Source organism: Rana temporaria, chromosome 6, assembly GCF_905171775.1.
Source record: "Rana temporaria chromosome 6, aRanTem1.1, whole genome shotgun sequence".
NCBI classification, from domain to species: domain Eukaryota; kingdom Metazoa; phylum Chordata; class Amphibia; order Anura; family Ranidae; genus Rana; species Rana temporaria.
The window spans coordinates 82,092,256-82,106,617 of record NC_053494.1 but is presented as its reverse complement, the minus strand read 5'-3'; the positions used below and the strand labels follow the sequence as shown (position 1 = coordinate 82,106,617).

At 44.0% G+C, this 14,362-nt stretch overlaps 1 protein-coding gene across 1 annotated transcript in view; it reads left to right on the top strand.

Annotated features, from left to right (window-relative positions):
- The first annotated feature begins 589 nt into the window (after positions 1-589).
- EMP2 (epithelial membrane protein 2) overlaps positions 590-14,362 on the top strand; it is a 432,614-nt gene continuing 418,841 nt past the window's right edge. The window contains exon 1 of the mRNA XM_040356960.1: positions 590-695. The gene's annotated coding sequence lies outside the window, so the exon portion shown is untranslated. The remainder of the gene's footprint in view (positions 696-14,362) is intronic.

Genomic DNA, 14,362 nt, shown 5'->3' with positions numbered 1-14,362 from the left:
AGACCCCCCCCCCCCCTAGGTCCAATAAAGTACTCTGCTTCTCTTTCTGTATTTTTTTTTTTTAAGAGATCATGTAAGGATCCCAGTGTAACGATAACTCCTTAGGGGAGCATCTCTGTGTTTGAATCATTGCCATAGAAACATTTGTAAAGGGGGAGGAGTTAGTAAGGTGACCACGCCCTTGTAGGGGCGCCAGAAATATTTCTGCACCCAGGCGCATGTGACCCTAGCATCGGCCCTGGATCCTAGCATGGAAAAACAACCCCGAGTCACGCTCGGGGATAGCCGGAACCATATCGGCAGATCACGGGCTCAGGGTTATCTAACTTGAACTCTATCTGGCTGTGTGACCTAAGCAATGCCTAAACCCCCTGATGGCAGTCTGTGTTTTCTTAGGGTGGAGTTTGTTCTAAATAATCATTCTAAACAACATATGTCTAGTGGCATTTTTTGAAATCTCCAGTGGGGTGGGAAAAAAGATTACCTTTCAAACTTTTTTTTTCTTTTGCTTTCTACAGAGTGGAATCTATATTTTAGTCAGTCCACACCCTTCTTACGTGTGACCTCATAATCCAGGCAAGGGAAGAAGGGGAGGGAACTGGTGTGGTGTGAGGGAGAGGTTCAAAACAAGTCTCAAATTTATCGGCTCCGGCAGCTGCTTCATCATCTAGGACGTGTCTGGCTGAGCTGTTCAGGTGAGTCGAGCCTCAGTAGGTAGTATCCAGCCTGTATCCCCTCACTGAGGACGGGGAACACCTCAATCCCTGGGAAGGTTTACCTCCCAATGAGCTCCTCCTGACAATTAAAGTCCGTATTTGTAGGGAAAGTTCAGGCATGTGTGTTGCTGCCGTTCATCCTGTACCATTGTATCGTTTTCTTATTTGTCTTGCATTCTCTCATGTTGCTGTTCTAAGAAGTTTATTTGTCAATGAGTAATGTAGAATAAACAACTCCGGAGGAGGCTCGTTCTCCTCGGTGAGGTAGGCTCCACATCGGTGCTGCAATTTGCTGAAGCGAAAACAATCACCTATCTCCTGAGATGCCTCCAGGGTGGAGGGGGGCGGCGGCCGCTCCCTCCCTCATAAAGAATGTGCTTAACGATGGTTTCTGCTCACTGCAAATTAAGCGTGGAGTCAGGTTCCTGCAGCCTTTTAACGCTTTCCGTCTTGCTGTAGTTCTATAATAAATACACTATACAGTCTCCTTTAAAGTGCTATATTGCAGTTTACAAGTTCTTTGTCACTGCAGTTTTGTTTTTAATTTAACGGTGTAATCCTGCCAGGTAGTCTGTTTTTTCAACAGAACAAACTGTCCTGCAGATAAACGTGTGTTTGTTTGTTTTTTTCAACTGCTCCTGAACTCATTCAAAGCTATTCTATGTGACCATGTACACAGTCTTGTTTATTGCCGTTTTTAGGCAGTTGCTTTTTAACAACGTTTCTTTAAAGGGGGAAAAAATGGGTTCAGACGCCAAATGTGATAAATCGTGTTTAGCAGCGTTTCGTTTATAGGCGTTTTTTGTTTTTGCCCACTCAAAAAAAAAAAAAGTAAATGTGGCATGACGTTTTAAAGTGGGTTACCATCTATCAAGTTTAATCATTTAGGAGCAGTTGTAAAAACGTCCCGCGTACATGGAGCTGAGGTTTAGATCAGCTTATGTTTGTTTAGGTATCTAAAAAAGAAAAACCTGTTTAACTGCTTATAATGTGCAGTGGCGGCTGGTGCTCCATCGGCAGACGAACCTGACCACGGATCTCCACCCCCCCCCAATATTCATTCGTCATTTTCACACAACTGGGTGGACTTGGAGTGTAGTGCTCTGCGCCCTTTTTATTTTTTGAAGCCTATAAGCATCGATGGCTCTAATCATGTGTTTAAACCCCCCCCCCCTTGGAATACATGCATCCGGCATCCTGTATGTAGATAATGAATAGGGGGGCAGTGCCTGTGCGCCCCTAATGGATAGGCCGCCGCTGTGTTAGGTACACTAAAAAGATTGTAGCCAGCTAACTCCCCCCCCCCCCCCCAAACTGATGATGCTGCCATTAACCATTTCAATACTGGGCACTTTTACCCCCTTTGTTGCCCAGGCCAATTTTCAACGCTGCCGCACTTAAAATGACAATTACGCGGTCATGCAACACTGTACCTAAACAACATTTTTATAATTTTGTTCACACATCGGGAGCTTTTTTTTTTTTTTTTTTTCTCCATTGAAGCTATAACATTTTGAGAATTGATCTTTCTTCCTCAATTAAGGTCAAAGTGTATTCTGCTACATTTCTTTGGTGAAAATAACTGTCATGTAACCTGCTGTAAATGGTACCGGAAGCGAGCCAGGAATTGGATTGTTAATCGGCCGTGTCCTGTGATCGGCGCATTCTGGCGGGGCAACCCGAATCGCGGAAAGCATGTCGCCCAGAAAAAAAGTTCAGGAGCTATTCTTGGACGACATGCTTCCCACGATGTGGGTTGCTGCGATTGCAGCGCAACTTGTGTGACAATCGCGGCAGACCCGCACTGTGATTTTAGGTGTCATTCAAATGAAATGTGAATGCAGCCTTAGGACAGGTTTGAAATCATGCTAATTTAGCTGAGCTCGCACAATTTCAAACCCGCATTTTAACTACTTGCCGACCTGCCGCCATCGTTTTACGGCGGCAGGTTGGCTCCCCTGCGCGAGAGCCCGTAGCTCTACGTCGGCTCTCTCGCAGAATACTAGGGGGGCGCACGCGCGCCCCCGAGTCGCGTGCCCGGCGAGCGCCGCTGGGCACCCGTGATTGCTTGTTACAGAGCAGGGATTGGGAGCTGTGTGTGTAAACACACAGCTCCCAGGCCTGTCAGGTGGGGAAATGCTGATCTTCTGTTCATACAACGTATGAACAGAAGATCAGTGTTTTTCCCTAGTGAGGCCACCCCCCCCACAGTAAGAACACACCTAGGGAACGTACTTAACCCCTTCCCCGCCCCCTAGTATTAACCCCTTCACTGCCAGTGGTATTTTTATAGTGATCCAATGCATTTTTATAGCACTGATCGCTATAAAAATGACAATGGTCCCAAAAATGTGTCAAAAGTGTCCGAAGTGTCCGCCATAATGTCGCAGTACCGAAAAAAAAATCGCTGATCGCCGCCATTACTAGTAAAAAAAAAAAATATTAATAAAAATACCCCCTATTTTGTAAATGCTATAACTTTTGCGCAAACCAAACGCTTATTGCGATTTTTTTTTTTTTTTTTTTTTTTTTTTTTTTACGAAAAATATGTAGACGAATACGTATCGGCCTAAGCTGAGGAAAAAAAAGTTTTTTTATATATTTTTGGGGGATATTTATTACAGCAAAAAGTTAAAAATATTCATTTTTTTTTTTTTTTCAGAATTGTCGCTCTATTTTTGTTTATAGCGCAAAAAATAAAAACCGCAGAGGTGATCAAATACCACCAAAAGAAAGCTCTATTTGTGGGGAAAAAAGGACGCCAATTTTGTTTGGGAGCCAAGTCGCACGACCGCGCAATTGTCAGTTAAAGCCACACAGTCCTGAATCGCAAAAAGTGCTTTGGTCTTTGGGCAGCAATATGGTCCGGGGGTTAAGTAAGAGTTCAGGGGTGATTTAAAAGACCTCTGTGTGCACGCACAGATGTCTATTGAAATTCCCCCGTAGTCGCCAAAAGTAGTGCAGGAACTACTTTTGGGAATTGGTGCGGCGCTGCAAATTCTATATCTGTGATTGGACATGACGGTGGTTTAAAGTTGATTGTACAAAGATTAAGTCGGATTGTAATATGTACGCAAGCTTAAAGCATATCTAAACTAGCCTTTCTGTCAATGGCCCTGTCCCCCACTGGCATCTTCTGCTGGGTGACTGTCTTCCGCCACCTTCATTGGCCTGTGTGGGATGACATCACTCCTAAACATGCGCATGAGTCGGTCATCCTAGCATACACAGACCATGACAGCAATGTAAGGTGAGCAGGTAGATGTATTTTATTTCAGAACAGACAATGCATTTCTCTTATGCAATAAAGAGCCTGCTTACAGTTTGTGACAGTGGAATCTTGGTTCCACTTTAAGATCTACCCTCAACCACGTAGTGCAAGGGCCTGCCTGATTGGATAGTGCTTTCATTGTTTAGATTTGTTATGACATTTTAGGTTTTGGCAAATCTAAGGGCTTGTTCACACTAGCAGCTTGATTATGCAGCTCGTGATGTGCATTGAGAAGACTGTGCATTACATGGCAACAAAGCAATAGTCCATTCAGTTCTATTAGCTTTATTGTTGTGGTGACACAATGTGGCAGTATGAACTGACCTACGCATTCTTGCTTTCCAAATGCACATAATGCAAACAAGTCCTAAAGGAGGTTGTGCAATCTGATTGTATAGTGTATAAACTGCTTTACTGACGGCACAATCTTTGGATACTGTACTTTACATTTTAGGGCTTTGTTCCATGTATTGTGTAACTTGACAACACTGTTCTCTAAACTTTTAGAATGTGATTGGTCACACCCCATTATATATGTGTTCTTTGTGCTTTATAATTTACATTTCCCAGTATTTTTGTTTTGATCGCTCCAGCCCTATCCTAGAGGGGTGTGTGTCTTTCCACCCCCAATACTGAAAATGTGTGTGTGTATATATGTATATGTATATATATATAATATATTTTTTTTTTTTTTTTTTTTTTTTTTTTTAAATAGCCAGACTAAACCTGGCCTTGCATGCATAGATTTATTTGGTTCATTCTGTGGGCTATTGCAAGTAGTTAAGAGAACAGCTGAATAGTGAATGCGTTTTTGATTGGATGCAAATGCTGTTTGGCCAATACTTTTTCCACTCTTTCCTGTTGACAAAAGTCTATTGAACAATCAACTTTCTCGAGCAAAGTGTTGCTCACAGGGGCAGCCAAATTTGGCCAATTGAACAGAAATTGACTGAATTGTAAGCTGTGTATGGCAGCTTCAATTTTACACAATTGTTCATTGATAGAATTTATCAGAAATAATTGGGGGTCCATTTGAATGGGTTGCCAATGTCCTACAATGCACCATTTTTACCAATTGACATTATTGTGTGTTGCAGTGTACTGAAATGCAGATATGTTTCTTCAGTTTATTGGAGTATTGAAATTGCAAAACAAATGTAAGGTATTGTCATAACGGGTTTGCCTTACCGTAAAACATAGGTTTGAAAATTCCCCCTTAACAATTAAGCATCTCTCCTTTCCATTTGGTGGCCATACATGTCGAGATTGGTGATTACATTTTATTTATTAGTTGTTTAGTCACAAACAAGAGTCATTATCAATTTTGATTTTTTCCGCTTTGCAATTGACCGAAAATATTGGTTAAAAATGGTTTCATTAATGTAAATGCTCAATGAAATTGTTTTATTTTCTACACGTACAGATGCTTCAGTGATCTTTACACACTGGGGTTTATTAACGGCAAATCCACTGTGCACTTGGAAGTGCAGTCGTAGATCTGAGGGGACCATGCACAAAAAATAAATGGCATTTTTGCTTGTACATGATTGGTGGAAATTATCGGAGCTCCCCCTCAGATCTACAGCGACTGCATTTCTAAATGCACTTGTAGTGCACAGTGGATTTTCCTTTAGTAAATCAACCCGTGTGTCTATAGTATGTATGTATATTGTAGCATTCACATTTTGTCCTTGCCCTCTTTATACATAAACCACCTAGGGCCAATTTAGACGGGAGACAATTAACCTACCAGCATGTTTTTGGAGTGTGAGAGGAAACTCTCACAGGGAGAATCTCTCAATAATCAAGTTTTTAGGTGATTCTTGGGTGTGGTGTTTGTCTCCTTTCATCTCCAAACTATTCTCCTTTTGAAAATAACTTCTTTATAATTTTTTTTTTTTTTTTGTTCCAATCAAGTTATTGTGTTTCATAGCATGACAGGTTTTAATGCATTCTAAAAAAAAAACCAAAAAAAAAAAACGCAGAGGTGATCAAATGTCACCAAAAGAAAGCTCTATTTGTGGGGGGGGGGGGGGGGGGGGGATTTTGTTTGGGTACAATGTCATGCAGCTGTCGGTTAAAGCATCGCAGTGCCGTATTGCCAAATATGGCCTGGTCATTAAAGCGGGGGTTCACCCAAAAAAAAAAAAAATTAAATTTTACACACATTAGATCCAGCATAGTAAGGGCATTTACATTCGGCGTATTTTTTTATTTTTTTTGCTCTGTACATACCTTTTTTATATTCAGTTTTTTTTTCTCCAGGGCTTCCGGGTTCCGATGACTGCAGGCCTGGGCGTTCCTATCCTTTCGTTGGATGATTGACGGCTTCTGAAACAGGTGACCTGTCGCACAACGCGCGTCACCAGATGTCGGGAAATAGCCGAGCTGCAAGTAGGAACTATACGGCGCCTGCGCAGTCAGCTCTACACGGCGGGCACAGGCGCCGTATAGTGCCGACTCTTAGCTCGGGTATTTCCGGAAATCTGGTGACACGTGTTGTGCGACAGGTCACCTGTTTCACAAGCCGTCAATCATCCAACGAAAGGATAGGAACGCCCAGTCCCGCAAACATCGGAAGCCTGAGCCAGGGAAAGGAACGCCCAGTCCCGGAGTCATCAGAATGTCATCAGAACGCGGAAGCCCTGGACCAAATCAGAATATAAAGGTAAGTACGGAGGAAAAAAAAAAAACTTGCCAAAAGTATATGCCCTTACTATGCTGCCTCTAATGTTAAAAAATCGTTTTTAGGGTGAACCTCCACTTTAAGGGAGCAAATCCTTCTGGTCTTTTAAGTGGTTGTAAAGGCTCAAGGTTTTACTATTTATTTTTTATGCATTCTTCTGTGTGCGCCTTCAGCCTCCCCTAAAAAAAACTTGTGCCCCCTCTCAATCCAGCTATGTGCACAAGAGCCTCTGCTCTCCCAGGTTTCTCCCTCAGTGGCTGAGACAGCAGCGATAGCTGTTGGCTCCTGCTACTATCAATCACGGCCAATGAGGAGAGGGGGTGGGTCCAAAACATGCTGTGTGTGTGTGTGACATTAGACAGGATGGAGGGGTCTGGAGCGCTGATCAAATGCCACCAAAAGAAAGCTCTATTTGTGGGAACAAAATGCTAAAAATTCTGTTTTGGGTACAGTGACTGACTGCAATTCTCATTTTAACCACTTAGAATGGATGTAAACCCACTCTCATTAATTATAAACTACTGCCATAGTGCTGAACTATAAGGATATACATGCCTCCTGCATGTATCCATACCTGTCAAATGTGTCCCGTTTTTGCAGTTAGAAGCCCCCAAAAACAGCAGATTCAGTGGGTGGGTCTGTTATCGGTGCTTGGTGGGCAAAGTCATGATGTCATCAGACTCCCTGCCCACCTCTACACTCCCCTTGGCCAGAGCGTGCACAGGAGAGGCAAAGTGCGTTCTTGGTAAAAACGGAGCGCTCTCACGGCCCCCTGTCATTTCTGTACACGCATCACTCTCCAGTGACAGTCGGGGATGATCGGTGCGACAGGTCAGTTTTGAGCACAGATTCCCCCCTCCCTTCCCTCTGCATGGCTTTTTATCATCTGCTTCTCTCCCTCCTGTGGCTTTCACCTGAAAAGCCATGCAGGGGGGATCGGTGCTCACAGCTGACCCCCCGTCGCACCGATCATCCCAGACGGTCCTCAGTGTCTAACTCCAGCGCCGTGTCCTCGTCGCTCTCTGTGTGTCTTTCTACTCCGCCCTCCTCAGCCGCTGGCTTCCCTCCCCTCACGAGGGCTGCGAGGGGGGGGGGGGGGGAAGACGGGCGGGCGGCTAGATCTGTCAGGATGGAGAGCGGAGAAAGGAGCGGGTATGTCAATCACCAGCCCCTTTCTTTTCTGAACGGGACACAGAGCGTTCGTTACCGATCGCTGTGTGTTCTGTGATACATGAGCAGAGTAACCTGTGTGTTACTCTGCTTCAGTTTATGAATGGAGGGGAGCCGGTGTCTTCTCTCCATTCATCTTCTGTGCAGAGAAAAGGACTGGGGAATCTGTCCTCTGTCCCTTTCTCTGACTCAAATGGGAGATGCCAGGGGTCTCTGTTTAGACCCCTGACATGTCACCAGGCCCCCAACAGGGCTGATAAAAAAAAATAACATAACAAAAAAAAAATGAAATCGAAAAAAAAAAGACTGACACCACAACTGCCCTCCCCATACCGACACGGTCCAGAGCCCCAAGACCACTGACGCCGTCCATTGCCCCACCCCCTTTACCAAAAGCACTGTGAAAAAATATATTTAAAAAATAAAACCCCGACCCTTCAATCTACCCTTCCATTCACTGGTCCCAAAAAACTGGTGGAGGGGGATATTAAATTGTAAAATAAAAATTATCTGACACTTTCCACTATCCTGACACCATCCTGCACGTACTACCCATGACTGTACACTCTGCATTCTTGTGATTCGCACTGCATTGCTGTTCAGATCACATGTGATGTCTGTGCGATGCGATTTCAGCCATACAAACTGTGGCGACGTGGGAACGCGCAGTGTATTCGCAGGGTTCTCAAATCGCACCAGTGTGAACCCGAGCCTTGGTGGGAGCAGTCGGGTGACATTTGTAGGCTGTATGCTTTTAGGCTGGATTCACACTGGTGCGATTCAGGAACCCTGCGGGTTCCCACATCGCACCTGACTCGCACGGCAGTTCACACTGCCATATGCAAACTGCTGGGCAGTGTCATACAATGGTAAAGACACCCCCAATTCAGCTCGCATATCGCACTGCGAACTGACAGACATGAATCGGATTGCATAGGTGTGAACACCTATGCGATTATTATGGTGCGACGGATGGTAATTGAGGCCTTCTAGGCCGCGGCCTCAATTACCAGCGGGCGCTAGGTCACAATTTCTTGTCGCAATTGCGACCAGGCGCCCAGATTTTGTCGAGCCCTGGGACATCGCATGTGATTTGCACTGAGGTGTGAATCACTTGTGATCTTGCACAGCGCACTACGTGAACCAGCCCTAAGCTCATTCAGCCTTACTGGGTTTAAGTATAAAAAGTGAGAAATCCACCCCTCCCCTCACATAACACATCCTGGTAATATAAAGGAATAATAGTCAAAAGTGCAGCGCTTGAAAATGGTGATAAATAAAGAATAGTCCAAATGTTAACGAATTCCAATGGAAAGTGAAGGTGAAAAACTTCCACCAAGCTTCAGGGTGCACAAAGACAAAAGCACACAAACACACAGTGCAATTCATCTGCTTACCAGATGAATATGAAAGACAAGCATGTAATCATATAGTGCAGAGGTTCAATGGTGGATGGCAACACTATACTAGAACACAAAATAAATATGGAATAGAAACAATGCAGGGAGGTAGAAAGGAGCCTCCCAACAATGAAAACCCAATATAGATATGAGTACTCTCTAGAAGATGACAATGAATAAAAATAAACAAAATTGGATAAAAAATAGCATAAGATAATGCGGTCACTGCCCACTAGTGTTACACAGACCTGAAATTAGCTATTAAAACAATTTTTAATATCCCAGTTTCGAAATTTCCCGTTTGGACATACTCATCTGCCAGTGTGGATTAAATCTATCGATGGCCGATGCTGGTTAGAGCCGAGGTCCATGGCCGTTGTATGTAGCGGAGTGTGACCGCTATTGGTCAGTATGAAGGAAGCGGGTGGCTGCTCCTCTCACTCCTGGGGCTGTGATGGGTGTTGTATGAGAGTGGCCTGAGGGAGACTGTGCTGGAGATGGACTTCCAGAGAGGAATTTCGTCTGCTGCTCTGGATGGAGACCTGAACCGTGTCCAGCGCTTTATTCAGAAGGGAACAGATCCTAACCTGACTAATCACTTTGGCTACACAGCACTGCACTATTGCTCCCGAAATGGCCATTTGCCTGTATGTAGCTTTCTTTTGAGTGTTGGAGCTGAATGCAATGCTCAGACACATGGAGGCAGCACAGCTCTACACCGAGCAGCATACCTGTGGTCACCTTCCTGTGGTTCAGCTATTACTGAAATATGGAGCAGACCCCTTCAAGAAAGACTCAGATGGAAGGACTGTTCTCCACAAGGCAGCAGAAGGAGGTCAACGGGAGATATGCCATTTCCTCCTTCATCATTGTAAAGGGATCAGTGCTATACAAGACTGTAGAGGCCAAACTGCTGCATATTTGGCACCATCCAAGGCAGCTGATGTTTTCTCTATATACATTTTAAATGTCATCAAATCATCATAGCAGCGCCTGTTAGTGGACATTCACTCACCTGCTGTTGCCACCTCCCTCACCTTGTGCTGTCACTGCCGCATCAACGGCCATCCCATTAAAGTGAATGAGACTGCGGGACAGAGATGACAGTCTGCACTAGAAATGGCCGGAAAGTGGCTTCATGGTGTGAACTAGAGCCATTGGAATACATGGAAAACACTGTGCATGCATTTTTAGTGCAGGGGAAAAAAAGCGCACGGAACTGAACAGAACTGCGTCTGGTGTGAACTAGCACTTAAATCGAGTTTTAAATCAAGCCTTTTTACTAGTGATTTAAATTGTGATTTTTTTTTCTTTTTTTGGGTACAGTGTAGCACGACCGCTGAATTGTCAGTTAAAGTAACGCAGTGCCGTATCACAAAAAATTGGCCTGGTCATGAAAGAGGGGGGGTAAACCTTCTGGAGCTGATGTGGTTAAACATCTAAACCTCAATAAAACATTGCAGCGTAGCAGTCCTTAGAGGAGGAGGCTGCATTCGTTTTCAGGTGTATTTCCTTTACTTTCACGTGGTACTATGAATAAAACGCTTCCTATCCCAAAAAAAATATCGATGGCCACAAAAATAGTTCCCTTTGGATTCTTATTATGGCACTCCAGATAATGTCACGAGACAGTGTGTTTGGGAAAACCCTTCTTGATATTAGTACAGGGTTCGACAATCCGGGCGCCAGGTCGCTAATTGCGACTAGAATTGGCGCTCGGATGGAAGCATAGGCCTGCAGAAGCCCGTAAAGCCGCGGCCTCAATTACCGGCCCGATGCGATCGCGCGGCGGGGGCGCACTGAGACATAGGATACCCCATCCTGTGTCTCCGTATGCCCCTGCCGCACGATCACGCTGGCCGGTAATTGAGGCCGCGGCTTTCTGCAGGCCTATGCTTCCTTCTGTGATCTGGCGCCATCTTGTGGTGGCCGTTGGCATGACAAGTAAACCAGCAATGCTAATGGTATTCTCCAGTGTTTTCACTGCCATCTCCTACCCTCTAATTGAAGCCTATATATATTATAAAAAAAAACACCCTATATATATTATAAAAAAAACACCCTAGAGAATAAAATGGCGGTCGTTGCAATACATTCTGGCACACCGTATTTGCACAGCGGTCTTACAAGCGCACTTTTTTGGGGGGAAAAAATCCTTTTTAAATAAAATAAAAAAAAAGACGACAACAGTAACGTTAGCCCAATTTTTTTATAGATTGTGAAAGATAATGTTACACCGAGTAAATTGATACCCAACATGTCACGCTTAAAAATTGCGTCCGCTCGTGCAATGGCGACAAACTTTTACCCTTTAAAATCTCCATAGGCGACGTTTAAAAAAAATTCTACTGGCTGAATGTTTTGAGTTAGAGGAGGTGGAGGGCTAGAATTATATGCGGGCGCTACTCACGTATGCGTTTTGCTTCTGTGCGCAAGCTCGGTGGGACAGGGGTGCGTTTTCTGCCTCCTAACTTTTTTTAGCTGGCTCCTAGATTCCAAGCAAATTTTGTCAAACCCTGTATTAGTAATATGTTCACGGACTCGAACATGCATAGCCCGTATCGTGCGGCCAATGTATTGGAGCACACATGGGCAAATCAATAAGTATACCACATTTAAAGAGGTACAAGTAATAAAGGTGTCAATATCAAAAACCCTACCAGTAGTGTGAGACTTAAACTGGCAAATTTTTTTACTCTTATCCTATTGATAGCACAAACCCTACAATTACGACAGGTAATAACCTTTAGATTTTTGAAAGAAAAGACACCCTGTTAGGGGCATTCAAAACATTGGGTGCTAATTGGAGTCTAAGGCCTTGTACACACGACCGAACATGTCTGCTGAAACTGGTCCGCGGACCAGTTTCAGCAGACATGTTCGGTCGTGTGTACAGGCGACCGGACAGGTTTCCAGCCGACCGTTTTCCGGCGGACAAATGTTTCTTAGCATGCTAAGAAACATGTCCGCTGGAAGCCTGTCCGTCGGACATGTTCGGTCGTCTGTACAGACTCACCGTACATGTCCGATCGGCCACCATCCCTCGCATGCGTCGAAGCTTTGAACTTCCAGGGCTGCCCGCGACGGCGCGGCCACGTCCCCGCGTATTGTTTACGTGCATATTTCTGTATGATGGTGTGTACAACCATCATACAGAAATCTCCGACCGGACATGTTCGCTGAAAACGGTCGGACCGTTTTCAGCAGACTGTCCGGTCGTCTGTACGAGGCCTAAGAGGAGGAACTCCTCTAAAGACAATTTGTGGCCTATCTGGAAGGACAGGACCTAAAAACGTATTGTGTTTTTTTTTTTTTTTTTAATACTCTCCAGTGTTTCATCATAATTTTGATGCCAGAATGTTGTTGAGAGTAAGTGGTCACCATAGAGAAATTATAGTTGGTTTCGTTAGGAACTGTTTTATTAATCTGAAGGACAGAAGATCTATCCAAACTACCTACTTCATTAATAATTAAATTAAGATCTCTCAATAGGTACCCCTTTTCTATGAATTTTTCTTTCAAAATGGTGGCCTGTTCTAAAAAGTCTTCTTTTTAGAGTACAGTTCCATCTCCAACAGAGAAACTGACTCTTGGGGACCAACTTAAGCCGCGAGGGGTGATGACAACTACCATGTCCGATTATAGCTATTTCTATTGGTACTCTTGAAGAATGTGGACAGATTGAATACCCCATCCTTAACCTGAATATTGAGGTCCAAAGAATTTAATTTTAGTAGCACTGATCTCAAATTGTAGAACAATGCCCAAATAATTATTATTCAGTTGTTGCATAAAGGTGGTCAATGATGCCATGTCACCAATCCATAGGAGGAGGATGTAGTCTATATGCCTACCCCAGAAGACCAACTCTGGTCTCCTGTTGGAATAGATGACATCCTCCTCCCATTTGGCCATAAATAGATTGGCCATACTGGGTGTAAATTTTGCACCCATTGCAACACCTCTATTTTGGAGGTAATGAGTTCCTCCAAACCAGAAATAATTGTGGGTCATGGCATATCTCAGAAGATCTAATACAGTGATGGCGAACCTTGGCACTCCAGATGTTTTGGAACTACATTTCCCATGATGCTACACTACACTGCAGAGTACATGAGCATCATGGGAAATGTAGTTCCAAAACATCTGGGGTGCCAAGGTTCGCCATCACTGATCTAATATGAACTCCTGCTGAAAAGGAATCAACTTGGCATCTCTGTCAGGAATAATTCCACAGCCTCTAATCCGTCCATATGATAGTGTAAAGAGATGCCGCGTCAGCAGTGGCCATAACGTAGCCCTCCTTCCACTCTAAACTCTCAAAACTGCGAATGACTTGCGCAGAATCTTTGATGTATGATGGAGTACCAGAGGCTGTAAGAGGCCATCAATGTACTTGCTAATCCTAGAGGTGACAGTCCAATTCGCCAACAATAGGTCTCCCTGGCAGATTAATAACTCTCTTATGCACCTTAGGTAAAAAGTACATAACAGGCTTCCTTGGAGCCAGTGGGATTAAAAAATCCCTTTTTCCTTTTTTATAAAGCAGATTTTTACGAAAACCAATATCTACAAGCTTGCTAAGTTCCTTCTTATATTTAAAGATAGGATCATGACTCAAAGGTATGTAAGTATTGGTGTCAGACAAAATTCTATCCATTTCAGCAATGTATGAATTTTTATCCATCACCACTACTCCGCCCCCCCTTATTGGAGGGGCGAATAATGATGTCATTCCCTCGCTTTAAGGATTCCAATCCCTCATGGAATCTACAATCCTTATAATTTTTCTTGATTTTAAACCACTTGACAACTGGGCACTTAAACCCCCTTAACCACTTGTCCACCGGAGGACGTCATATGACGTCCTCGACTTTGTGCGGTGATATCTGAATGATGCCTGCAGCTTATGACGTCACGCCCGGTACCCGGAAGTAAACAAAGCAGCAATCGCAGCTGTCGGCATGTGATCTGTGATTTTTATTTTATTTTTTTTCCACCGATTTTCATGCTTGTAAGCCTGGAGGAGAGATGTGGGGTCTTATTGATCCCACATCTCTCCATAAAGGGGACCTGTCACACTGATTCCTGTTACAAGTGATGTTTACATTCCTTGTAA